General features: G+C 42.0%; 1 pseudogene; it reads right to left on the bottom strand.

Annotated features, from left to right (window-relative positions):
• Positions 1-23,807: 23,807 nt before the first annotated feature.
• Positions 23,808-25,443, bottom strand: LOC110288482 (alpha-centractin-like; annotated as a pseudogene).
• Positions 25,444-25,750: the final 307 nt, after the last annotated feature.

Raw genomic sequence — 25,750 nt, 5'->3', positions numbered from 1 at the left:
ATAGCAAACCTCTACAGGAGTAGATGCACCCTCTCCCAGAGAAGCCTGTCAGTCAAGGAAGTCCCCTACTACATATGTGTATTATTATTGTGAGTGCCAAGATACTACATAGTGAGGAGTGGCAAGACCATTTGCAATTTTCATATATTTCTTAGATTAAGAGGGAAGTGGTGACAGCAAGCAAAGTAGAAACAGATAACAGCATGACATCTTCAGGACATAGTCCATGGGACCTTACCTTAACCAAGATGCACCTATAGTGTTTGTACTAACCAGTGGGCCATCTTCCATGAGTTCTAAAGCCATTTGTCATTCTTCCTGCATGGACCTGTGCAATTTTGGCCATTGGCATTTGTTACATTACTCTTGAAATAAAACATTTGTCAAAGTCTAAGTAGTACTAAAGCATTCACTCTTTGGTGTTTTTTTCCTCTTCAGCTTCATGTGGTCCATGAGTTGAATCATGGAAAGTTCATGCTCTTTGCCTAATATCCACTTATCAGTGAGTACATATCATGTGTGTTCTTTTGTGACTGAGTAACCTCACTCAGGATGATATTTTCTAGATCCATCCATTTGTCCACAAATTTCATGTAGTCAGTGATTTTAATAGCTAAGTAGTACCACATTTTCTGTATGCATTCCTCTGTTGAGGGACATCTGGGTTACTTGCAGCTTCTGGCTATTATAAATATGGCTGCTATGAACACAGTGGAGCATGTGTCCTTATTACATGTTGGAGCATCTTCTGGATACGTGCCTAGGGGAGGTATAGCTGGGTCCTCAGGTAGTACTAAGTTCAATATTCTGAGGAACCACCAAACTGATTTCCAGAGTGGTTGTACCAGATTGCAATCCCACCAACAATGGAGGAGTGTTCCTCTTTCTCCACATCCTCACCAGCATCTGCTGTCACCTTAGTTTTTGATCTTAGCCATTCTGACTGGTGTCAGGTGGAATCTCAGGGTTGTTTTGATTTGCATTTCCCTGATGACTAAGGATGTTGAACATTTATTTAGGTGTTTCTCAACCATTTGAGTTTCCTCAGTATAGAATTCTCTAACTCTGTTCCCCATTTTTAATGGGTTATTTGGTTCTCTGGAGTCTAACTTCTTGAGTTCTTTGTATATATTGGATATTATTCTTCTATCGGATGTAGAATTGGTAAAGATCTTTTCCCAGTCTGTTGGTTGCCATTTTCTCCTATTGAGAGTGTCCTTTGCCTTATTGAAGCTTTGCAATTTTATGAGGTTTCATTTGTCGATTCTTGATCATAGAGCATAAGCCATTGGTGTTCTGTTCTTGATCATAGAGCATAATCAATGGTGTTCTGTGCCTATGTGTTCCAGACTTTTCCCCACTTTCTCTTCTATTAGATTCAGTGTATCTGGTTTAAGGTGGAGGTCCTTGATCCACTTGGACTTGAGCTTTGTACAAGGAGATAAGAATGGATCAATTTGTATTCTCCTACATGTTTACCACCAGTTGAAACAGCACCATTTTTTTGAAAATGTTATCTTTTTTACACTGGATGAACTCCTATGTCAAAAATCAAGTGATCATAGGTGCGTGGGTTCATTTGTGGGTCTTCTAACCATTGATCTACCTATCCATCACTCTACCAATACCATGCAGTTTTTTTTTTTATCACTATTGCTCTGAAGAATAGTTTGAGGTCAGGGATGGTGATTCCCCCAGAAGTCCTTTTATTGTTGAAAATAGTTTTTGCTAGCATGGGTTTTTTGCTATTCCAAGTGAATTTGGAAATTGCTCTTTCTAACTCTATGAAGAATTGAATTGGAATTTTGATGGAGATTGCATTGAACCTGTACATTGCTTTCAGCAAAATGGCCATTTTTACTATATTAATCTTTCCAATCCAAGAGCAACGGAGATCTTTCCATCTTCTGAGATTTTCTTCGATTTCTTTTCTTCAGAGACGTCAAGTTCTTCTCATACAGATCTTTCACTTGATTGGTCAGAGTCACACCAAGATACTTTATATTATTTGTGACTATTGTGAGGGGTATTGTTTCATAAGTTTCTTTCTTTCTCAGTCCATATATCCTTTATGTAGAGAAAGGCTACTGATTTGTTTGAGTTAATTTTATATCCAGTCACTTTGCTAAAGTTGTTTATCAGCTTTAGTTCTCTGGTGTAATTTTTGAGGTCACTTTTACATACTCTCATCTCATCTTCAAATAGTGATACCTTGACTTCTTCTTTTCCAATTTGGGTCCCTTTGACCTCCTTTTCTCATCTACTTGCTCTGGCTAGGACTTTGAATACTATATTGAATACATAGGGAGAGAGTGGGCAGCCTTCTCTAGTTCCTGATTTTAGTGGGATTTCTTCAAGTTTCTTTCCACTTAGTTTGATGTTGGTTACTGTTTTGCTGTAGATTGCTTTTATTATGTTTAGGAATGGGCTTTGGATTCCTGATCTTTCCAAGACTTTTATCATGAAGGGGTGTTAGATATTGTCAAATGCTTTCTCCGAATCTAATGAAATGATGATGCATTTTTTTCTTTGAATTTGTTTATATAGTGGATCACATTGATGGAAATTGAACTATCCCTGCATCCCTGATGTGAAGTCTACTTTATCATAATGGATGATTGTAGGAAGCCAACTCTAAGATGGCACCAGTTTCTGGTGTGCCATTGTCATAAACAACACCACTGCGCAGGCCTAAGCACGAGTCTGGCGCCAACCCCTTCCAAGCAGGTACATGCGAATTAGGTGACAGCAGTTCAACCTATCCCAGGAGGACATGAAACCTTTCCCTGTGCTGGGGTACATATAAGCAGACCTCCCTGGGTTCCTGGGGTCCCTGTAGCAGCATCGAGGTGTTCCTGCAATAAAGGCTGTTGAGAAGAATCTGACCATGTTGTGTCTTCCTTGCTGGCTGAGGTGGGCGCAACATCTGGTGGCCCATACTGGGACCCGAGGACATTCTCGCAGATTCAGAACTCTTCAGTTACAGAACGGCGGGCGGCGTCGCCAGTAAGTTCCCAGGATATTGGGACGATAAGGTTCCCGGGTAAGTGGGACAATTTAAGTTCTCGGATTGAGATGATAAGATTCCTGGCTTTGGGACAAGTTAAGGTTCCTCGCTTTGGGACAAGTTAAGGTTCCTGGTTTTAGGACAAGTTAAGGTTCCTGGCTTTGGGACAAGTTAAGGTTCCTGGCTTTGGGACAAGTTAAGGTTCTCGGCTTTGGGACAAGTTAAGGTTCACGGTTTTGGGACAAGTTACTGCTGATTTAAATATTACAACTTTCATTATGATGCATGAGGGTAGCATTCCTTCGTGCCCGGGACAAGGTAATTATACTTTTGATAACTCTACCTGTCATAGGGTTTTACCCGCTTGTTCCTATATCCCATTTCTTTATCAAGAATTTCCACCTGAATTTACCCCGTGCCAGAGTTCTTTTCATAAAGAAAGATCATTCTTGCCGGGTTTTGAATTTTCTCCACCTCTTGATAAGACAGTATTTGATTGGCAGAAGAATGAGACTGGAAAAAGAAACTTCTGGCCCTGGTATCAATGGGTATTATCCAATGAAAAGTGGGTATATACATTGTTAACCCCTTTTGCCAGACTCAAGGGTGAGAGTTTCAGGATATACAATATTTCTGCTATTAGACATAATGATACCAGATTGACCAGGATTCGATTTAATAGCCTTGTGGCAAATGATTCTACCCCCAATACTTCAGTATGTGTAAAATCACCCTTTTTCTTTTTTATAAGTAATAATGTGAGTGGTGGTTCCTTGAACTGTAATGATTCTGAGGTTAATTGTTACTTGGCTGAGTGCTGGGATGGTGACAATGATACAGCAGTAGTGGTAAAAATTCCCACCTTTGTGCCTATCCCAGTAGAAACCGATCCCAATAGATTCCCCATATTTAATTTGTTTAGAACAAAAAGGGATTTTGGAATTTCAGCAGCTATTATCTCAACTATTGTGGTGTCTGCTCCTGCAGCTACTACAGCTGTGGTGGCCATGGCCAATCAAGTACAAACGGCTGAGACTGTTAATCAAATTGTTGAGAAAACTGCAGTAGCATTGGGAATACAAGAAGAATTTAATATGCATTTGGCATCTGGCATTCTGTTAGCCAATCAAAGGATAGACTTGGTTCAGGGACAGGTTGAGGATTTATATCATATGATCCAGCTATCTTGTATTTCCTCCCTTAGAGGTTTGTGTATTACCCTTCTGAAAGCTAACTTTTCACAGTCTTCTTGACAGAGCTGAGAAATTTCAAATTACCTGAAGGGAAGCTGGTCCCTGGAAGCTGAACAACTATCACACCGACTGCTGTTGCAAATAGCTGCTGTTAATAGCACTAGAATGGACCCTGTCACCCTCGGAGACTTCACTGCTTGGATCACCAATGCCTTTTTCCTTTTTTAAGGAGTGGGCTGGCACATTAGCCTGGGGATTGGTGGTCCTCCTGGGATGTGGTTTCTGCCTTTGACTCGTATGTCGCCTTAAGAGAGATCATGCCAGATACAAGGCTGTGGTATATCAGGCCATGATTGCCGTCAAAGATGGCACATCTCCCAATATTTGGCTGGCCTCTTTGAAAAATTAAGAGTGCGCCCTAGTCAATTGGCAGTTGTAGTCACACAGATCCACGGTATCCAGAGACGGGCAACTTTCCTTGTGCACAGACCAACCTAAGAGATGGGGCCTGGAGGCGATAGGCCAACCCTATGACAGGTAAGGCTGTGACACTAGAGGATCGACCTAAGACAGGAGCCATGGCCGATGGACAGATTTGCCCAGATCTAGTCCAGCATCATATTATTAAACAAAAATGGGGGAGATGTAGGAAGCCAACTCTAAGATGGCCGGTTTCTGGTGTGCCGTTGTCATAAACAACACCACTGCGCAGGCCTAAGCCCGAGTCTGGCGCCAACCCCTCCCAAGCAGGTACATGCGAATTAGGTGACAGCACACAAAGCCTTTCCTTGTGCTGGGGTGCATATAAGCAGACCTCCCTGGGTTCCCGGGGTCCCCATAGCAGCATTGAGGCATTCCTGCAATAAAGGCTCTTGAGAAGAATTCAACTATGTTGTGTCTTCCTTGCCGGCCGAGGTGGGTGCAACAGATGATCGTTTTGATGTATTCTTGGATTTGGTTTGTGAGAATTTTATTGAGTATTATTGCACTAATATTAATAAGGGAAACTGGTCTTAAGTTCTCTTTCTTTGTTGGGTCTTTGTGTGGTTTAGGTATAAGTGTAATTGTGGCTTCATAGAATGAATTGGGTAGTGTTCCTTCTGTTTCTATTTTGTGTAATAGTTTGAAGAGTATTGGAATTAGGTCTTCTTTGAAGGTCTGATAGAACTGTGCACTAAACCCATCTGGTTCTGGGATTTTTTTTTGGGGGGGGGGTTGGGAAACCATTAATGACTGCTTCTATTTCTTTAGGAGTTATGGGACTGTTTGGATCATTTATCTAATCCTAATTTAACTTTGGTACCTGGCATCCGTCTAGGAAATTGCCCAATTCATCCAGATTTTCCAGTTTTGTTGAGTATAGGTTTTTGTAAGAGGATCTGATAATTATTTTGAATTTCCTCAGTTTTTATTGTTATGTCACCCTATTCATTTTTTATTTTGTTAACTTAGATACTGTCTCTGTGCCCTCTGATTAGTCTGAGTAAGGCTTCATCTATCTTATTGATTTTCTGAAAGAACCAGCTCCACATTTGGTTGATTCTTTGTATAGTTCTTTTTGTTCCTACTTGGTTGATTTCAGCCCTGAGTTTATTTCCTGCAATCTATTCCTCTTGCGTGTATTTCCTTCCTTTTGTTCTAGAGGTCTAAGATGTGCTGTCAAGCTGCTAGTGTGTGCTCTCTCCAGTGTCTTTTTGGAGGAACTCAGAGCTATGAGTTTTCCTCTTAGGACTACTTTCATTGTTTCCCATAAGATTGGGTATGTTGTGCCTTCATTTCCATTAAATCGTAAAAAGTCTTTAATTTTTTTTCTTTATTTTTTCCTTGACCAAGTTTTCATTGAGTAGAGCATTGATCAGCTTTCATGTGTATGTGGGCTTTCTGTTGTTTTTGTTGTTATTGAAGTCCAGCCTTAGTCCATGGTGATCTGAAAGGATGCATGGGATTATTTCAATATTCTTGAATCTGTTGAGGCTTGTTTTGAGTCTGATTATATAGTTAATTTAGGAGAAGGTACCATGAGGTGCTGAGAAAAAGGTATTTTCTTTTGACTTAGGGTGAAATGTTCTGTAGATATCTGTTAAATCCATTTGGTCCATAACTTCTTTTAGTTTCACTATGTCTCTGTTTAGTTTGTGTTTTCATGATCTATCCATTGGTGAGAGTGGGGTTTTGAAATCTCCCACTATTATTGTGTGAGGATCAATGTGTGTTTTGAGCTTTAGTGATGTTTCTTTTACATATGTGGGTGCCCTTTCATTTGGAGCATAGATGTTTTAGGATTGAGAGTTCATCTCAGTAGATTTTTCCTTTGATGAATATGAAGTCTTCTTCCCCATCTCACTTAATAACTTTGGCTAAAAGTCTATTTTATTGGATATTAGAATGACTGCTCTAGCTTGTTTCTTGGGACCATTTTCTTGGAAACATTTTCCCTAGCCTTTTAGTCTGATGTGTTGTCTGTCTTTATCACTTATGTGCGTTTCCCATATACAACAAAATGCTGGGTCCTATTCCATATGCAGTCTGTTAGCCTATGTATTTTTATTGGGGAACTGAGTCCATTGATGTTGAGAGATATTAAAGACCAATGATTGTTGGTTCCTGTTATTTTTGTTGTTAGTGGCGAATTTATGTTTGTGTGGTTCTCCTCTTCTGTGTTTGTTGTGAGCTGATTGGTTTCTTGTTTTTTTTTTTTGTTTGTTTGTTTGTTTGTTTTTTTTTGTGGGTGTAGTTTCCTTCCTTGTGTTGAAGTTTTCCTTCTATTATCTTCTGTAGGGCTGGATTAGTGGAAAGATATTGTTTAAATTTGGTTTTGTTATGGAATAGCTTGGGCTCTCCACTTATGGTGATTGAGAGTTTTGCTTGGTATAGTTGACTGGGCTGTCATTTGTGTTCTCTTAGGGTCTGTATGATGTCAGTCCAAGATCATCTTATGACTTTTAGAGTCTCTGTTGAGAAGTCTGTTGTAATTCTGGTAGGTCTACCTTTATATGTTACTTGGGCCTTTTTCGCTTACTACTTTTAATATTCTTTCTTTGTTCTGTGCATTTAGTGTTTTGTTTATCATGTATTGGGAGGAATTTCTTTTCTGGTCAAATCTATTCGGTGTTTTGTAGGCTTCTTGTATGTTTATGGCCACCTCTTTCCTTAGGTTAGGGAAGTTTTCTTCTATGACTCTGTTGAAGATGCTTCCTGGCCCTTTACATTGGGAATCTTCTCTCTCTTCTTCTTCTTATTCTTGGGCTTGTTCTTTTCATTGTGTCCTGAATTTCCTGGATGTTTTGGGTTAGGATCTTTTTGCACTTTGTATTTTCTTTGACTGTCATGTCAATATCTTCTATGGTATCTTCCTACACCAGAGATTCTCTTCTATATCTTGTATTCTGTAACTCCTGATCTCTTTTCTAGGTTTTCCATGTCCAAGGTTGCCTCCCTTTGTGATTTATTTTTTGTTTCTATTTCCATTTTTAGATTCTGGACAGTTTTGTTTAATTCCTTCACCTATTTGATTGTGTTTTCCTGTATTTCTTTAAGGGATTTATGCTTCTATGTGTTTACCTGTGTTCTCCTGTATTTGTGTCCTCCTTAAGATTCTCTATCATCTTTATGAGATGGAATTTTAGGTCAGATCTTGCTTTTCAGGAATTGTTAGGGTATCCAAGGCTTGCTGTGGTAGGAGAACTGGGTTATGATGGTGCCAAGTGACATTGGTTTCTGTTGCTTATGATTGCTTCTCACCATCTGGTTATCTCAGGTGTTAACTGCCCTTGCTGTCTCTGACTGGATCTTGTCCATCCTGTGAGCTTGTGAGCCTGGTTGTGATGGAGCTCCGGGGAGTCAAGCTGTCTCTGGGTGTGGGAGTCAGTCTGGAGCACCGGCTCTGCCTCAGGCAGAATTGTGGGCTAGAAAGATATGTCTCTGGCAGGGCAGGGTAGATAGGGTTTACCTCTGCTGGGCTCTGTGGGGGTCCTAGTTGGTCCAGGTATTGAGGTGGCAGGGTGTTTCACCTGTGAGCATGGTTGTATTGAAGAACCTGGGAATTAAGTTATCTCTGGGGGTGGGGAGGGGTCTGGAGTGTGGGCTCTGCCCTGGACAGTGTTGATGACCTCAAACTCTTTTTTTTTTTTTTTTTTTTTTTTTGGTTTTTCGAGACAGGGTTTCTCTGTATAGCCCTGGCTGTCCTGGAACTCACTCTGTAGACCAGGCTGGCCTCGAACTCAGAAATCCGCCTGCCTCTGCCTCCCGAGTGCTGGGATTAAAGGCGTGCGCCACCACGCCCGGCTGACCTCAAACTCTTATTCTTTGTCAACTGCATAACAAGCCCTGCACCCCACTCCCAGTTTGCCTCACTCTCTGACCCCCTCTGCCTTAGACTCTGATTCTGATTGTAAATTGCAGATGTGAACAACACCTGGCTTTTCTCTGATGTTTTAAATATCTGTTCTGTTAGCTGGATGTGATGTAATCCCAGCATTTGGGAGGTAGAGGCAAACTGATCTCTCAGTTCCAAGCTAGCTTCATCTACCAAGTGTATTCCAAGCTAGCCATGGCTATGAAGTGAGACTGTGTCTCAAAAAGAAAAAAAAATATTATCTGCTATATCCCTAGTGCAAATCTCAACTCCAAAAATTTTTAACGCTTGGCTTCTTCCAAATGTCCCATTGGCTTCAGTTCGAAGGTCTTTAGCTATTTCCTCTTGTGCCAGTGAATTACATGCTTGCCAGGATGAACTCAGTAGGCAGTTTTTCTAGATTACACATTGGCAGACTGTGTTAGAGTATAATTTGGCTCAGTCAATGTGTTGGCTAGTTTTGTCACCTTGACACAACCTGGAGTCATTTTGGAAGAGGGAATGTCAGTTGAGAAAATGTTTCCACCAGATGGCCTGTGTGAAAGTGTGTGGGAGCATTTTCTTGCTTGATAATTGATGTAGGAGTGCCCAGCTTACTGTAGGCAGTGCCACTCTGGAATAGGTGGTCCTGCTCTAAGAAAGCAAACTGAGCAGGCTCTGAGGCACAAGCCAATACATATCACTCATCAATACATATCACTAGGAATATAGCAGCTAACAAAATCTTTTTTTCTTTTTGAGACACAGTCTCATTTCATAGCCATGTCTAGCTTGGAATACACTATGTGATGTTTTACCACAGCAATAGAAACCATAACTTAGACAGTTTCTCCATCTAACCTACAAATTCTACTTTCTTGGACACTCTACAAGGGGCCTTACAAGCTAACCATGTTCTTTCCTAGGCTTTCTTGAAGCCAGTATGGCTGAATGATATAGTTTTCAAAGATTTGTATCTAGAAATAATCTCTAGGAGTTCAAGGTGCTGACATTGAGACATGATTGCTTATAATTTCTAATTTCATATAAATGCTTACAAAACAACATACTCATTTAATTCTACACCTTAAGCTCCTTCTTCAACCCATTTGTTCAACTGTGCTGAAGGATCCAGAAGTTCATGAGATCTGATTTGCTCATGGGGACTCTCTCCTTGACTTGAGTGGGAGTTCATCTTTTCCACGATTTGGTGGGGGTGATGACATCATTCCTGAGTTCTGATGTGTGTGTTCATCAGCTGTCCATTGTCACAGAAAATGCTTAACATAATTAACTGGGAATGGCTTATTTAGGGTATAGCTTTGGAGGTTCCAGTGCAGGGTTAATTGGTGATGGAAAACACTATATTTTTGAGAAGCAAACAAAGGTAGGGAGGAAGGATCTGGGGTCTCACTAGCCTTTCAGGAGAATGCTTCTAGTGACCTAACTCTGACACTATATCCATCTCTTAAAAGTACTAGTGTTTCCCAGCCTTGCTAGTGTCTAAACCTTTAATTTGTGGACTCTGAGGGGCATTTAAGCTCTATCTACATAAGGGAATTTATCAGAATAACTTATAGGCTGCAGTCCAACTAACTCAATAATGGTCAGCTGTGAATGGAAAGTCCAAGAATCTAGTAGTTGTTCAGTCCTACAAGGCTGGGTATTTTAGTTGGCTTTCTGTATAAGCTAGAATCCTGAAGAAGTAGATTCCAATAGACATGCTGGCAAGTAAGTGCAATGAATGAATGAATGAATGAACCCTTCCTTCTTCCATTGTCCTTATGTAGACCTCCAGCAGAAGGTTGGCCTAGAGTAAAGGTGTGCCTCAAGATATGGATGAATGGTGCATGCTGATCTGGGTTAAAATCATGTGTCATCCCACCTCAAGTTCTGGAGCAAAAGTTTGTGACTTCCAGCCTCAAGGTCTGGGTCACAGGTGTGCCTTCCATTTTTGGATTGCAGTTCATTCCAGATATACTCAAGTACAGGCATCACACAAGGTTTCTCTGTATAGCACTGTCCATACAGGCAATTGCTATGTAGAGAAGGCTGGTCTTGAACTAGCAGAGATCCACTTACTTATGTCTCCTGAATGCTAGGACTAAAAGTGTGCTGCCATTCCTGCTCCTTTTCCTTCTTTCACATCCAGTATCCTAGCACAGAAAATGGCAGCCGGGCATGGTGGTGCACACCTTTAATCCCAGCACTTGGGAGGCAGAGGCAGGCAAATTTCTGAGTTCGAGGTCAGCCTGGTCTACAGAGTGAGTTCCAGGACTACACAGAGAAACCCTGTCTTGAAAAACAACAAAACAAAGCAAAACAAAACAGAACAAAACGAAAATGGAAGCACCCATAGTAGGTGAGTTTTCCTTCCTCTGTTATCCTAATCAAGATCTTAATCCTCCACAGTTGTGTTGGGAAAGGAATAATCATAGTGTTGACCAAGGCAACATGAACAAGATGAAAGTAGATCTGTGAGGTAGTTATAAAAAGGGCTGTGGTCAGAACCCCGCCTGGGCTAACCAGCATGGTCTGCTGAGATGGCCTGTCTCTCTTCCGATCAAGGTGATGATGGTGGCATCTCATCTATTGGTGGGATCTTGACTTCAGAATCTGATGCAATTTGCTAGAGGAATACAGGGTGGGGGCAGGTAGGAAAGGCTCAGGGTATACAGGCCCTTGTCAGGTTAGAGACCTTCAAGAGAAAAACCTGTTTCTCACAATCCTCTCTATTATACTTTTTTTTTTCAACATTAGAATCCATAGGTTGAGCATTTGAAGTCTCTAGTGACAATGAATTATTGTTATGACAAGTGACAACAAAAGCATGATTTAAAGTGAGCTCATTCTATAGTTGGTCCCTCAACCAAGCAACTGACCTGGTCCAACAATAATGGGAGGTTTCCATTCTGGTCCCTTCACTAGAAAATTTTTCTGTAACAGGTCCTTAGTGCTATTCTATTGTTCTCCCTCTTTGGTGGTTTGAATATGCTTGCCCAGGGGGTAGCACTACTACTTATGGAGTAGGTGTGTCCTTGTTGGATGAAGTGTGTCATTGTCAGGGCTTTGAAGCTCCACCAGTGTGGAAGACAGTCTGTTCCTGGCTTCCTTTGGATGAAAATGTAGAACTCTCAGCTTTCCCATACCATGTCTGCCTGGGTGCTGCCATGCTCCCACCTTGATGATAATGGATTAAACCTGAATCTGTAAGCCAATCCCAATTAAATGCTGTCCTTTATAAGGGTTGCCTTTGTCATGGTGTCTCTTCACAACAATGAAATCTCTGACTAATACAACCCCTCTGAAAAAGTAACCCTAGAGATTGTTTAGGAACAATCTCAGAGAGCACACCCTTCAACCTCCCTCCCCCAATATTTTTGGCCAAGGCAGAGGTGCCAGGAGCCACGGCCCAAGCCATGGCCTTGTGGATATTTTCTAGCTTACAGAAACAATCCTGAGAGAACATTATTGGTCATGACAGTAAAAAAGTTTGTGGGTAAAGAGGACACTGTGACCATTGGTTCCATGAGTTGAAGATTGCCACCTGACCTTCAGAGAGCCCCCGGGCTCTTCACCCCTCCCTTGGAGCCTCCTCTTGCTTATGCTTATATTGCCACTCCTGAATAAAGTTTTTCAGAGCTTGATCAGTATGATTGACTTGCTCTCATTCTTTGTGTCTCTTGACCCTCCCACTCTCTCTCTCTCCTGCCCTGGGTCCCCACTGATTATCCCTGCAGGTCTGGACAAACTGGCACCCAGCGTGTGCTTCTGGGTTTGGGGTCTGAGAGAAACCACTCTTCGTATTGGGCCACTGCTTTGTCAAAAAGTGAGTGAAGGTTTGCACTGGACCTTCACTAGTCAGGTGATGAGTGAAGGTCCTCACAGGGTCGCTGCTTCATTAGGAAGTGAGTGAAGACCCACACAGAGAATGCCACAGTGTCACCCGCACTGTGAGACTGATTCGAGAAAGGTAGAAAGAGTGGCTAGACTATGGGACAAGCATTAAGTAAGCATGAATTCTTTTTAAAGGGATCTCAAGGAATCCTTCAAGACAAGAGGAATAGGGTTAAGAAAATTTGTTCATAGCCAAGGGCTGCTCCAGATGGGAGGAATAGGGTTTAAAGTAAAATAAAATAAATAAAAAGAGTAAAAAAAAAACCTACAAAAACAAAATAACAGATGTTATAAAAATTCTTAGCTCTTACATTTATATTGTTCTTAATTCCCAGAAATAGGAATGGTAAATATATAAATGAAACAATTTGACAAGTTGAGGAGTAATTAGGAAAGTTAGAAAAGCAGGGCACTGGGGAACAACTATCAGGAGCTACCACTGTGCCTCCTCTCCCTTCTCTGTCAGAATTCCCAGAAGGAGATAAAGACTTTGAACATGAGAGAGAGAAAGATAGAGAGATAGGTTTCAGAAAAGCAGTTATTCCGTTTGGGACCTTTTAGCAAAAGAGAAGGAAAATGGAAATAAGCTATTTCAGAGCTCTCCTAGGGACAGGAGGAAACTGGGAGATGCCTATGGAGATATTCTCAGTACTGGTTAGGATATATGTGTCCCTCTGAGATATCAAGTTCTATTCTCTCTCTATCGTCCTTGATGCACCAATTTGTCCATAAGTCTGTCAATTTATGTTTGTTTTTGTTTTGTTGTTTGAATGAGTGTTGTTTTGTGTTTCATGTTGAAAAAAATGGTTAAAACTTTATCTGCTGGCTGTCCATTCTTTGATTTAGTTTAACTTTTTTAAAAGGCAGTCTCAATTTGCACAGCAGAAACTGATAAGTTACACTGCACCGTGGCTGGGAGTCAAGTACAGCTGGAAAAGCCCTGCTAGAGGCTAATTATCTACACAAGCAGCTCTTAAAGGGGCCAACAGCTTTTGCTTTTAACAGAACATTAGCTTAAAATTGGTAACTAAGGGTTAGAGTCATTCTAAACAACACGAGGCATGAGCAAACCCAGGAAAACAGGCCTTTAAAGATACTTCTAAATTGGGACAATATTTTGTATAATTATTATTCCAGAAACTAGACTTATAAAGAATAAAAGTTATATATGTATATATATATGTATATATATACATACATATATATATCACACACACACACACACACACACATATATATATATATACATATATATATATTTTTTTGAGACAGGGTTTCTCTGTATAGCCCTGGCTGTCCTGGAACTCACTCTGTAGACCAGGCTGGCCCGGAACTCAGAAATCCGCCTGCCTCTGCCTCCTGAGTGCTGGGATTAAAGGCGTGCACCACCACCACCACCCTGCTTAAAACACTATTTTCTTAATGAGGTATTAAAAGCTGCACTGTCATGCATTCATATATAACAACTGGCAGGCAAACTTCGTAACTTGAAAGTGATGATTTTGGTATTGATTTTAAAGAGAATAGATTGTTTAAAATTGGGTTTTGCTTTCCAAAAGTTATGGATATATTCTAATATTGCAAAAGAAACTTAAAAATTATGGTTAAAATTGCCAGTGTTCCATTGACTGCAGTTTGCAGTTTGAATGCAAGCTCAGGGTTTTTAATTCACCCATATATTGTAATTAGAATGATTGCAAGACTTTATCTTATGAGAACACTAATGCAGCTCCCTGAATCCATCCAGCCATACAAAGCAAAGACAGACTTATCTGGATATATTCATCTTTGTGTAGAAATTGGATCCTCATATATTCAGTTTGGCTATGGTTGCTGCCTTGCAGGGGACTACAGTACAAGCAATGCTTCCAGCACTAAGATTATAAGGAATGTTTTAAGTATAAATCTTCTTAAGAAAGACTGTCCAAAAATTAGAGGTGTAGACAGACAGATGAATTGTTCCTCCGGAATCTGTCCTCACAGCAGAAGAGATAATCTTTGGGCCAGGACTCTGGCAGTATGCTCAGATTAAAACATAGTTACATTTGAGTTAATGCAAAGCTCAGAGCAGCCTCAGCAAGGCTTGTGTGGAGTTTCTTTTGTTCTGCAAACCCTGCCTAGGGAAGTTTTGGAACTTCACCTCTCCTTGCCTCCTGGGAATTATTTTTAAGCCAAAACAACATTATTACAGATCTATCTAGGTGTTGCTCAAAATAAAGTTTAAACTTAAGATATATGAAATGTCAATGACTAGTCTCTGAGGGATCCAGGAACCAAGATGGTGAAACTCAAGAAGAACGAAGACCAAAGTGTGCACACTTTGCCCTTTCTTAGAATTGGGAACAAAACACCCATGGAAGGAGTTACAAAGACAAAGTTTGGAGCTGAGACAAAAGGATGGACCATCTAGAGACTGCCAGACCCGGGGATCCATCCCGTAATCAGCCTTCAAATGCTGACACCATTGCATACACCAGCAAGATTTGTTGAAAGGACCCTGATATAGCTGTCTCTTGTGAGGCTATGCCGGTGCCTGGCAAACACAGAAGTGGATGCTCATAGTCAGCTATTAGATGGAACACAGGGCCCCCAATGGAGTAGCTAGAAAAAGTACCCAAGGAGCTAAAGGGGTCTGCAACCCTACAGGTGGAACAACATTATGAACTAACCAGTACCACCGGAGCTCGTGTCTCTAGCTGCATATGTATCAGAAGATGGCCTAGTCGGCCATCATTGGGAAGAGAGGCCCCTTGTTCTTGCAAACTTTATATGCCTCAGTACAGGGGAACACCAGGGCCAAGAAGTGGGAATGGGTGGGCAGGGGAGTGTGCGGGGGAGGGTCTGGGGGACTTTTGGGATAGCATTTGAAATGTAAATGAAGAAAATACCTAATTAAAAAAACAAATTAAAAAAAAAAAGAAATGTCAATGAGGCTGTGGAACTTCTAAAGGCATTACAATCTGGTCTGCCTACTCCATATAGAGTAGAGGACGCTTCTGTAATCAATTGTTTCAATTGTAATCAATGGTAATAAAACATTAGCTGCTTATTTTAGTTATGGTTACTCAATGTGCCCACAGCAATTCTTTGGCAAAATAGAACATTAATGTAGAATCATCTTTCTTCATCTCCAAGTAAAGTTTTAATATCCTATTATGAAGCTGTTGTGGTCTTAATCAAGAATTGTAAGATAAAATAATGAAGATATTAAAAAAAAGTCTTAAAAACTTGATGAGATGTCTATTTCTTGTCTCAAGCAGCAATTAAATTGGTTATTGCAGAATATTGATATTTGGTCTATTGCATAGAAAACTTTTTAGGTAAAATTGATAATCATTATACAAAAAATAAATTGTTAAAAATTTCTTCTATGCATGCTTTTGTATTTCCTGTAAATTTATGCATGCAGCCCATAAAGACATCTACTGTATTTATAAACAGTCCTTCTATGGGAGAGAAGTTTATGTGATTGGATCACATGTTTACTCTTTTGAGTTTTCTCCTGCTTCAGCACAGATAATTGAATTGTGTGCTGTAGCCGGTGTTTTGATATCTTGAAAAAATCAAGCAGGTGGAAACATTCATAAAGGATATTATAAAATAGTAGTAGATTTGAAAGGTTGTTTTTTTCCTATTCCTTTGCATCCTCAGGATTGTGAAAGATTTGCTTTCAGTGTTCTTTCTATTAATTTTAAAGAGCCAATGAAAAGCTATCAATGGATAGTTCTTTCTTAAGGCATGGCTAACAGTCCTACCTTATGTCAAAAATTTGTGGCACAAGCCATTCAGCCTAATAGACAGCAATAACCAATAATATACACTATACATAGCATGGATGATATCTTATTAGCAGGGAAAGCTCCTCAGGGCTTGTTTCTATGTTATAGAAATTTACAACAGGCATTATCTGATAAAGGATTACAAATAGCTCCAGAAAAAGTGCAAACTCAAGATCCTTATAATTATTTAGGTTTTAGGCGTACAAATCAAACTGTTTTTCCTCAGAATATAATTATTTGTAGGGACAATTTTAAAACTTTAAATGATTTTCAACAGCTGTTAGCTGATATGACTTTGCTTCGTTCTTATTTAAAGCTTACTACAGGAGAATTGAAACCCTTATTTTATATTCTTAGGGGGAGTTCTGATCCTACCTCTTCTTGAGCTTTAACTTAGAAGGGTTGTTGGCCTTAAAACAAATAGAAAGAGCTACTAAATAACAATTTGCTTCTTTTTTTGATTTTTAATATTTTTATTACATATTTTCCTCAATTACATTTCCAATGCTATCCCAAAAGTCCCCCATAGCGCCCCCCACTTCCCTACCCACCCATTCCCATTCTTTTGGCCCTGGCATTCCCCTATATTGGGGCATATAAAGTTTGCAAGTCCAATGGGCCTCTCTTTCCATTGATGGCCGACTAGGCCATCTTTCGATACATATGCAGCTAGAGACAAGAGCTCCGGGGTTCTGGTTAGTACATCATGTTGTTCCAACAATAGGGTTGCAGATCCCTTTAGCTCCTTGGGTACTTTCTCTAGCTTCTCCATTGGGAGCCCTGTGATACATCCAATAGCTGACTGTGAACATCCACTCCTGTGTTTGCTAGGCCCCGGCATCATCTCACAAGAGACAGCTATACTTGGGTCCTTTCAGCAAAATCTTGCTAGTGTATGCAATGGTGTCAGCGTTTAGAAGTTGATTATGGGATGGATCCCTGGATACGGCAGTCTCTAAATGGTCCATCCTTTCATCACAGCTATGAACTTTGTCTCTGTAACTCCTTCCCTGGGTGTTATGTTCCCAATTCTAAGAAGGTGCACAGTGTCCACACTTTGGTCTTCATTCTTCTTGAGTTTCATGCGTTTAGCAAATTGTATCTTATATCTTGGGTATCCTAAGTTTTGGGCTAATATCCACTTATCAGTGAATACATATTGTGTGAGTTCTTTTGTGATTGTGTTACTTCACTCAAGATGATGCCCTCCAGGTCCATCCATTTGGCTAGGAATTTCATAAATTCATTCTTTTTAATAGCTGAGTAGTACTCCATTGTGTAACAATTTGCTTCTTATATAGATTATTCTTGGCCTTTACATTTGTTGATTTTTTAATATAACTCATATACCTACAGGATCTTTTGAGGTCAATTGCCTCAGTCTGTGGAACTTGTCACACAGATCCTACTGGAGGTGGTGTGGCACAAAACACCATTCTTGCTCGAAAAAAAAAATCCTATTTATATTGCTCATATGAGATCTCATTCTGATCTTCCAGGACCTTTAGCTGCAGGCAATGATTGTATTGACAAAGCACTGATAGGAGAAGCTTTAGTTTCGGATCCTATTGTTTTGGCTAAATGTGATCACTATGAAATTCATTTTTCTAGTCATAACTTAAGGCTGCTACATAAGATCTCTAGGGAGCAAGCTAGAATGATTTTAAAGCAATGTCCTGACTGTCTTACATTGTCTCAAGTGCCTTGCTTAGGTGCTAATCCACGAGGCCTCATGCCCAATCATATTATCATAATCATAGATGTAACTCTTTCAGAATTTGGAAAATAAAAAAAAGAAAAGAAAAAAATCCACTAAATTAATCAGTTGAATATACTGGTGTAGCCTTTATTACGAAACAGGGGAGGAGGTAGAAGATGGCACATCTTTACAAATTCTTCCACTTTGGATGAGGACATAGAACTCTTAGCTCTGCCTGTGTCATACCTGCCTGGATACTGCCAGGATCCAGTCCCAATTAAATGTTGTTTTATGTTTTTGTGTATTTTTCCTTTTTTGTTGCTGTTCCTTCCTTCCCTTCCCTCTTTCCCTTTCCTTTTCTTCCTTCCCTTCCTTCCCCTCCTTCCCCTCCTTCCCTTCCTTTTCTTCCTTCCTTTCCTTCTTTCCTCCTTCCCTTCACTCCCCTCCCTTCCTTTCCTTCCCTCCACTCCCTTCCTTTCCTTCTTTCGTCCCCTCCCTCCCTTCCCTTCTTTCCTCCTTCCCTTCCCCCTTCCTTCCTCCCTTCCCTCCTCCCTTCCCTTCCTTCCCTCCCTTCCTTTCCTCCCTCTCCTCCCTTCCTCTCCTTTCCATCATTTCCCTCCCTCCCCTTCCTTCCTCCCTTCCTCTCCTCCCTCCTCCCTTCCCTTCCTTCCTCTCCTTTCCTTCCCTTCCCACCCTTCCTTCCTTCCTCCCCTCCCTCCCCTCCCTCTCCTTTTCTTCCCTTCCTTCCTTCCTCCCCTCCTTCCTTCCTTCCCTCCCTACTCCCCTCAGCTAGAGCTGTGGCCCTTGGGGCCTAGACTTGTCTCACCCTTCCCAGGACATTCTTACACTACAACCCACATCTCCACCCCCTGACACTCTCTAAACTGTCCTATCTTCAGCAATTCTTTAATCCTAACAGCCAAGCATTGTCTTCTTTTGTTAAAACCCACCTGCAACCCACTCTGAGGAGTTATGATTCTTAAAATCTATCACTGCCTCTTGCGAAATCTGCCAGATGTCAGACTCCAACTCCAGGTATCGTAGCACCCCTTTTCCTACCCATCAGGCTAGAGGTTCTCTTCCTGGAACCGACTGCCAACTTGACTTTACCCACTGTCAAATGTGCCAAGTACCTCCTAGTCTTGGTGAACACCTTCTTGGGGTGGGTGGAGACATATCCCACAACTAACAAAAGGTCTCAGAAACTTTCTGATCTCCTCCTCTGAGAGAACATCCTCTGACTTGATGTCCCAGCCTCCCTCCAGTCAGACAGTGGTCCTGAATTCACTTCCCAAACTTCTCGAACTCTAAAGCCCTGGGCATCCCCTGGTTTTCATATTCCCTACTACCCCTTGTCCTCAGAAAAGGTAGAAAGAACTAAACATTCACTAAAAGCCACTCTTGTCAAACTATCATAGGAACTTCACCTCGATTGGGTAAAACTCTTACCTCTGGCTCCTTTTAGGCTACGAGCTCTCCCCAAGTGACCTCTCTTCATCTCACCTTTCGAACTCTTGTATGGATGTCTAGTCGTAACTCCTGGTCTTTAACTTCAATGCTCTCCCCTCCCTGATACTTACCCCATTAATTTGCCCCCTCTACTCTTCTATGGAACGTTGCTGACCACCATCTACCACAGCCACATGCTGTCCCTTGCCCACTGCCTGTCAACATTGGAGACTAAGTTCTTCTGTCCCCTCCAGATAATCGGCTCTCACCTCTCTCCTAAAGGGCACTGCCCTTTCAAGGACCCTGCTCTCTTAAGCTCCAGAAGACGTTGAGACCACCCACCTTATCCCCAATCCCAGAAAAATGAGACTCTACTCTGGCATCTGCACTAGACCCCACTGGATTAGACATGGGCTTCTTTCTCGTCCTCCCCATGCTGTTTGTTTCCATCCAGAGTAGCCCTTCCATCTGGAGATTCGAGGTCCAAGAAACCCCCACTGATAACAAACAGTCTTTCCAAATAGGATCAGGAAACTGATCCATAGCCGGATGCTGGGAGCTGATCCAAATTGCTGTCATCCCTGTATCCATCATTCCATCTGAATATTATGATCTCTTTGTTTGCTTCCTCTTTGACCAGAAGAAAGATGATTGTAAAAAATAGCCAGACGAATATGAGGGCTGCCTATATTGGTCTTGCCAGATACATATGTTAGGATCATGAACCAATCACTTCTTCTATCAGCAGTTCAAGACCCCCTTCTTCTATATACAAGACCCATGGGATCCCAGGTGGGGAAACAGGAGTTGTTGGTAAGCTCTACCATAAAAACCAAGCAAGGTCTCCAGTGAGTACTATTCACATACAGAGAAAATTTGTCTCAATTGCCCATCCTCTAGATATTGGAAAAATAGGAGAAGTAACGAAACACTCCTCCAAGGTCCTACCTCCATCAAGGAGGATATCAAATCCCCCTCATAAATGGCACTAACTTGTCATTTTTGCTGTTGCTTCAGACCTTGACCTCAGTCTACCAACTCCTTTATGTAAGCCAATCTGGTCACTTTAAAGACTTCTAGCTATGTGTATCTCCTAGAACTAACTCACAATTGCCACTTACAGCCTCTCCAGTGATACTGCCAAATAACCTTACTTCATCTTTTATTGCTGCCCTGACTCCCATGTTGCCATGACCCCATAGTTTTTCTCTATCCCTCTTTTTGGGGGGACGGGGCAGGGCAAACTGTTTTAAGATAGACATCCAGGATACATTCGGTAGGTACACTAAGCACCCTAGATTGCAATAGAACCACAACCCTTGATACCTCATCTCTGGCACAATGCCCTGCACTCTAAAACCTGTCAATTCTTTGTGGCATTCAGGAATATCATCACCTACCTGCCAGCAGGTCAGGAGATTGCACATTGGTGTTCCTTTTCCCTGAACTAGGAGTAATCCATGGAAAAGAGCCTCTAGCAATCCCATTTTTGTCACAATGCCTGTCCAACATGATAAGAGGGGGCAGTTCAGGTTATGCCAGTCCTGGTTGCTGTGGGAGTAGCTATGGGTGCTGGCGCTGGAACAGCAGTGCTAACTACTTCCCTACTCTACACAATAAGTTCTCTTTTCAGCTTGACAATGGTTTTCAAGGAGTGTCTGAAACCATGTTCACCATCCAGAAACTGGTAGGGTACTAGATGTTCTGACAGCTTAAGAAGGTGGTCTTTGCCTGTTTCTCCAAGAAGAATGCTGTCTCTACATCAACAAATTTGGGATAGTAATAAATAAAATCCAGCAGCTACAATCTAACACCCAGAATTTCAGGGAACAACACGAGGCCTCCAATTCCTGGTTTTTTGAAAACCCTATATGGATATGGATATTGCCCTTTAAAACGCGCCTTCTCCTCATTTTCCTGATGTTGCCATTTCCTCCCTGCCTCATTCATCTTGTTTCCACATTCCTTCAACCACAAATTCCAAAATTTTCTAACTAAAGAGTTAATCAGTTCCTTTTACAGGATTACCAGCCTCTGTCCACAGAGGAGCCTTATGCAAATGACTATCAAGTGGACCCCGATGTTGAAAGCTACACTGCAAAATTGATGAAGCCCCTAGACAGCAGGAAGGTGTTTAAGATCAAACATCCTTATTCCCCTTTCACATCACCTTCCTCCTTCTCCTCTTTTTGCCTCTCTTTATGATAAAAAGGGGGTTATGTTAGCATCACAAGTGGTTTACAGCTAACCTCTGAATCCAGCAATGACATCATCCTTAGGCAACAAGGACCCTCTTGCAATGGTTGCCATGGCAATCACCATACAGTCACAGTACATACCTCACCCACATTACTTGTGCAAGGTTGTACTGGCTAGTTTTGTGTCAACTAGACACAGCTGGAGTTATCACAGAAAAAGGAGCTTCAGTTGAGGAAATGCCTCCATGAGATCCAACTGTAAGGCATTTCCTCAATTAGTGATCAAGGGGGAAAGGCCCTGTCTTAGGGTTTTTATTCCTGCACAAACATCATGACTAAGAAGCAAGTTGGGGAGGAAAGGGTTTATTTGGCTTATACTTCCATACAGCTGTTCATCACCAAGGAAGTCGGGACTGGAACTCAAGCAGGTCAGGAAGCAGGAGCTAATGTTCCTTACTGGCTTGCTTAGCCTGCTCTTTTATAGAACCAAGATTACCAGCCCAGAGATGGTCTCACCCACAAGGGGCCTTTCCCCCTTGATCACTAATTGAGAAAATGCCTTACAGTTGGATCTCATGGAGGCATTGCCTCAACTGAAGCTCCTTTCCCTGTGATAACTACAGCTGTGTCAAGTTGACACACAAAACCAGCCATTACAGGCCCCTTGTGGGTGGGACCATCTCTGGGCTGGTAATCTTGGTTCTATAAGGGAGCAGGCTGAGCAAGCCAGGGGAAGCAAGTCAGTAAAGAACATTCCTCCATGGCTTCTGCCTCAGCTCCTGCTTTCTGACCTGTTTGAGTCCCGACTTCCTTGGTGATGAACCCTTTCCTCCCCAACTTGCTTCCTGGTCATGATGTTTGTGCAGGAATAGAAACCCTGACTAAGACAGTGGCGATGCACCTCATTCATTACTTGGCATCCACTTCACAGTCCGAATAAAAGACAGACTCCTTCCACTCGTCTTTTTCTTCTTTTCCTTGATTCCTCCCCCATTTAATAAAAAATCCTTCTGGTGGGATTGTGCTGGCCTAGCATGATCTGTCCAGAAAGGAGCTGCCTTTTAACTAACACACTAAGTTTGTTTACATTCAGAAAGGAGCCTGTGATAGTGTTATGTGAATTTCACACAAGCTAGGGTCATTTGTGAAGGAATCTCAGTTGACAAAATACCTTCATAAGTCTGGCTTGAAGGCAAATGTGTGGTTCAATTTCATAATAGTGATTTTCTGTGACTTGCATGGCTTGGGTCCTTAAACCTCAGTAGAGGCTATGAAGAATGAAGGAAAGATTGAAACAGAGACAAACATTCAGTAAAATTAGGAAATGTTCTAATGCCCACTCCTCCAACTAAGAACTTCAGCATGTTTATTAGGTATGGCTCAGAGGTAGGGCTTAGCTAATCTCTCTGGGAGGTTTCTAGGGTGACTGCTTTCAAGCTGTAAACATCCTGGGGGAGGAAGCTGCAGTTGCTATCTTGCACAGCCTGATCAATCTTTTATAAACACCCAGATTCAAACTCCCAAGGAAAGCTATGCCATTTCTCTTGGGCCTTATTCATATAAGGAGACAGCTTTACTAATTCCTAGCGTAGTCATGACCTTGTCAAAATACACATTCATTCAGGACTTCCCACATTCAGTGATTCCTCTGCACCATCGAGTGACTGATGTCAGAGGGCCCAGCCAATGCAGGTGGTCCCATGATCTAGGACTGAGCAAAGAAAGGCAGAACAAACCAGTAAACAGTAATCCTACATGACCTCTGCATTAGGTCCTGTCTCCAAGACCCCAGGTCATTTGAGTTCTTCTTCTTTTTTAAAATCTATTGGAATGTCTTTATTTAAGTACACTGGGCCCCACAATGCAACGTGGATGTGCGAGGCCATGCAAGGGACAGGCTTGGGCTAAGAGAGTGAGCTGGTTAAGCACACTGCAGTCCATGGGTTGCCACACTGATTCCACACACACCAGCTTTGTTTTACATCTGTCAGGGGCATAAGATGGTGGAGAAAGAATACTGTCTGGAATCTGGAACTTAGGTGAGACTTTGTATCAATGGTGAGGGTGCCGGTGAAGACAGGCCACACAGCACTCGATAGTTGCACACACTCATACATACCTACACACACACACACACACACACACACACACACACACACACACACACACGCAGGCAGTTCCTCACAAACACTCTAACTCAAGAAAGCGAGTTTTAAAGTGGAGTTCATGTCAGTGGTGGTGATGTTGCAACATTAGAAGGTTTTCCTTTGAATGGATCGGGCATCTTCATATTCCTTTTTAGAGACCCACATCTTCTTAAAGGTGTCGAGGAAGCAAGGATAGAGCCTCCAATCCATGTGGAATACAGTCTCACCTGGGGTTCAGATATCCTGATCTTCATGTCTTTTGGAACTAGTTTCTTCACTCAGTCGCCTGTCTCCAAAACCTTTGAACAGAGTAGTGAAGAAATAATAGATTTTAGCTTGGCTGATGTAGACCAAAGCTGTTTGCAGTGCTTCTCCCTATCTCTTGCTGTCTCTTGCTGCTTAAACAGTTTCTCTTTCCCTGTCAGTGTAAACAAATTCAAGACCACCCAACCCCTTCCCTATCTGCAGGGACTGACAAGTGATCATGATGACCAGAGTTGCCAGAAATAACAGTCCTTGAGACAATTCCCCGCCTCAGTCTGAATTCCAGAGAAAACCATATACTGCTTTGACCTTGCTGACCGAGTTTTCTGCTAAATTAAAAATATACTGCTGCTTTGCTAAGCAATAATTAAATAACTGTGTAACCCCCCTTAAAAGAGTATAAAAGAGCTGTACTTTTGACAATCTGGATTAACTCTCCCTGCAAGGCTGAGCAATCCCACGCATGTCTGAATAAAAACCTCTTGTCATTACAGCGATCTGTCATCAAGCTGTGTTTCTGGGGGTCATGTTCTCTACACCTGTGCCCCTGGGGCTCCAACAGTAGAACCTTCTGAGAGGACAATGTTGGAAAAAAAATGTACACCTTAAATCCATGTCTGACTTCTGGACAGCAAACACCAGCACTTCATGGATACTTTCACTCTCCTCGCCAATCAAGTCTGGCCTGAACAGCAGCAGCTCAGGGACCTGGAACCTCGAAGGGCCTACCTATCTCAGTGGTGCTGCCATCGGGCAGGTAGTACTGAGCCTTCTCCGTCTCCAGTGTCTCATCCTTCTGGGGGTTATGAACAGGTAGCTAGTTCTTTCCTTTATGGCCTTGACCATCTCAAACTCAGAGGAGGAGTGGAAATCATAGCCCTCCTTCTGTAGGTAGAGGCAGAAGTGGGACACACCTCAACCAGCAATGTCGACACGCATGATGGAGTGAGGCATACTGAATCAGGACCGCATGGGTGATGCCATTCCCAGAATCCACACCAGTCCTGTGGTTCTGCCTGTGCATCAAGGCTAAGCACAGCTTGCATGGAAATGAAGAGAGCTGGCACACTTTAGATCTCTAAGAAAACATCTGCAGCTCACTCCCGGTTTCTCACATTAAAGGTGCCTCAGTCAGGAGCAGAGGATGCTCCTCTGAGAAAGTCTGGAGCTGGTCTTTAGAATAGAGATATTGCCAGATGCGTTCCATGTCATTCCAGTCCTTGATGATGGCATGTTCCGTGAGGTAACAGACTCACAGCAGTCCCCAGTGCTCCTCAGCTTTGGGGCCAATGATGATGTCACCTTCGAGGGCTTCTGCCGTGACATGAACATGTTTGGGTCTGCCCACATAGTTTGAAAAGCAGTATTTGGGAATCCAATCATCAGCAAAAACAGCTATCATCACACCGGGTCCACTGTCTATCACAACAGGCTGGTTGGCGATCACACAGCAGGACTCCATGGCAGAGGAATCTTTCCCTCCAAGGAAGGAAATGCCAGCCCGGTTCGCTGCAAACGGCACTGACCTCATTTGAGTTTTTGTTCTGACTTTCACAGCAGTGGACTGTTAAAGGAAAATGAAAGAAACCGTTTCTACTCTAAGGTGATTTTGGTCATGGTGTTTTATCATACCAATAGAGACTCTAACTGAAACAGAGCCACCATGATTAACAAGTCATTAGGATACCCAAACTCCATTTTATGCGAGACCAGGGGCTAAACTCCAATTCCAGGAAGAAATCAATTCTGAGCAAGCATTCTATGACAACACACCCCTCTTAGCA

This window comes from Mus caroli, unplaced genomic scaffold, assembly GCF_978045245.1.
Source record: "Mus caroli unplaced genomic scaffold, Mus_caroli_1 scaffold_11, whole genome shotgun sequence".
In the NCBI taxonomy this organism is placed as follows: domain Eukaryota; kingdom Metazoa; phylum Chordata; class Mammalia; order Rodentia; family Muridae; genus Mus; species Mus caroli.
This window is presented reverse-complemented; position numbering and strand designations above follow the sequence as displayed.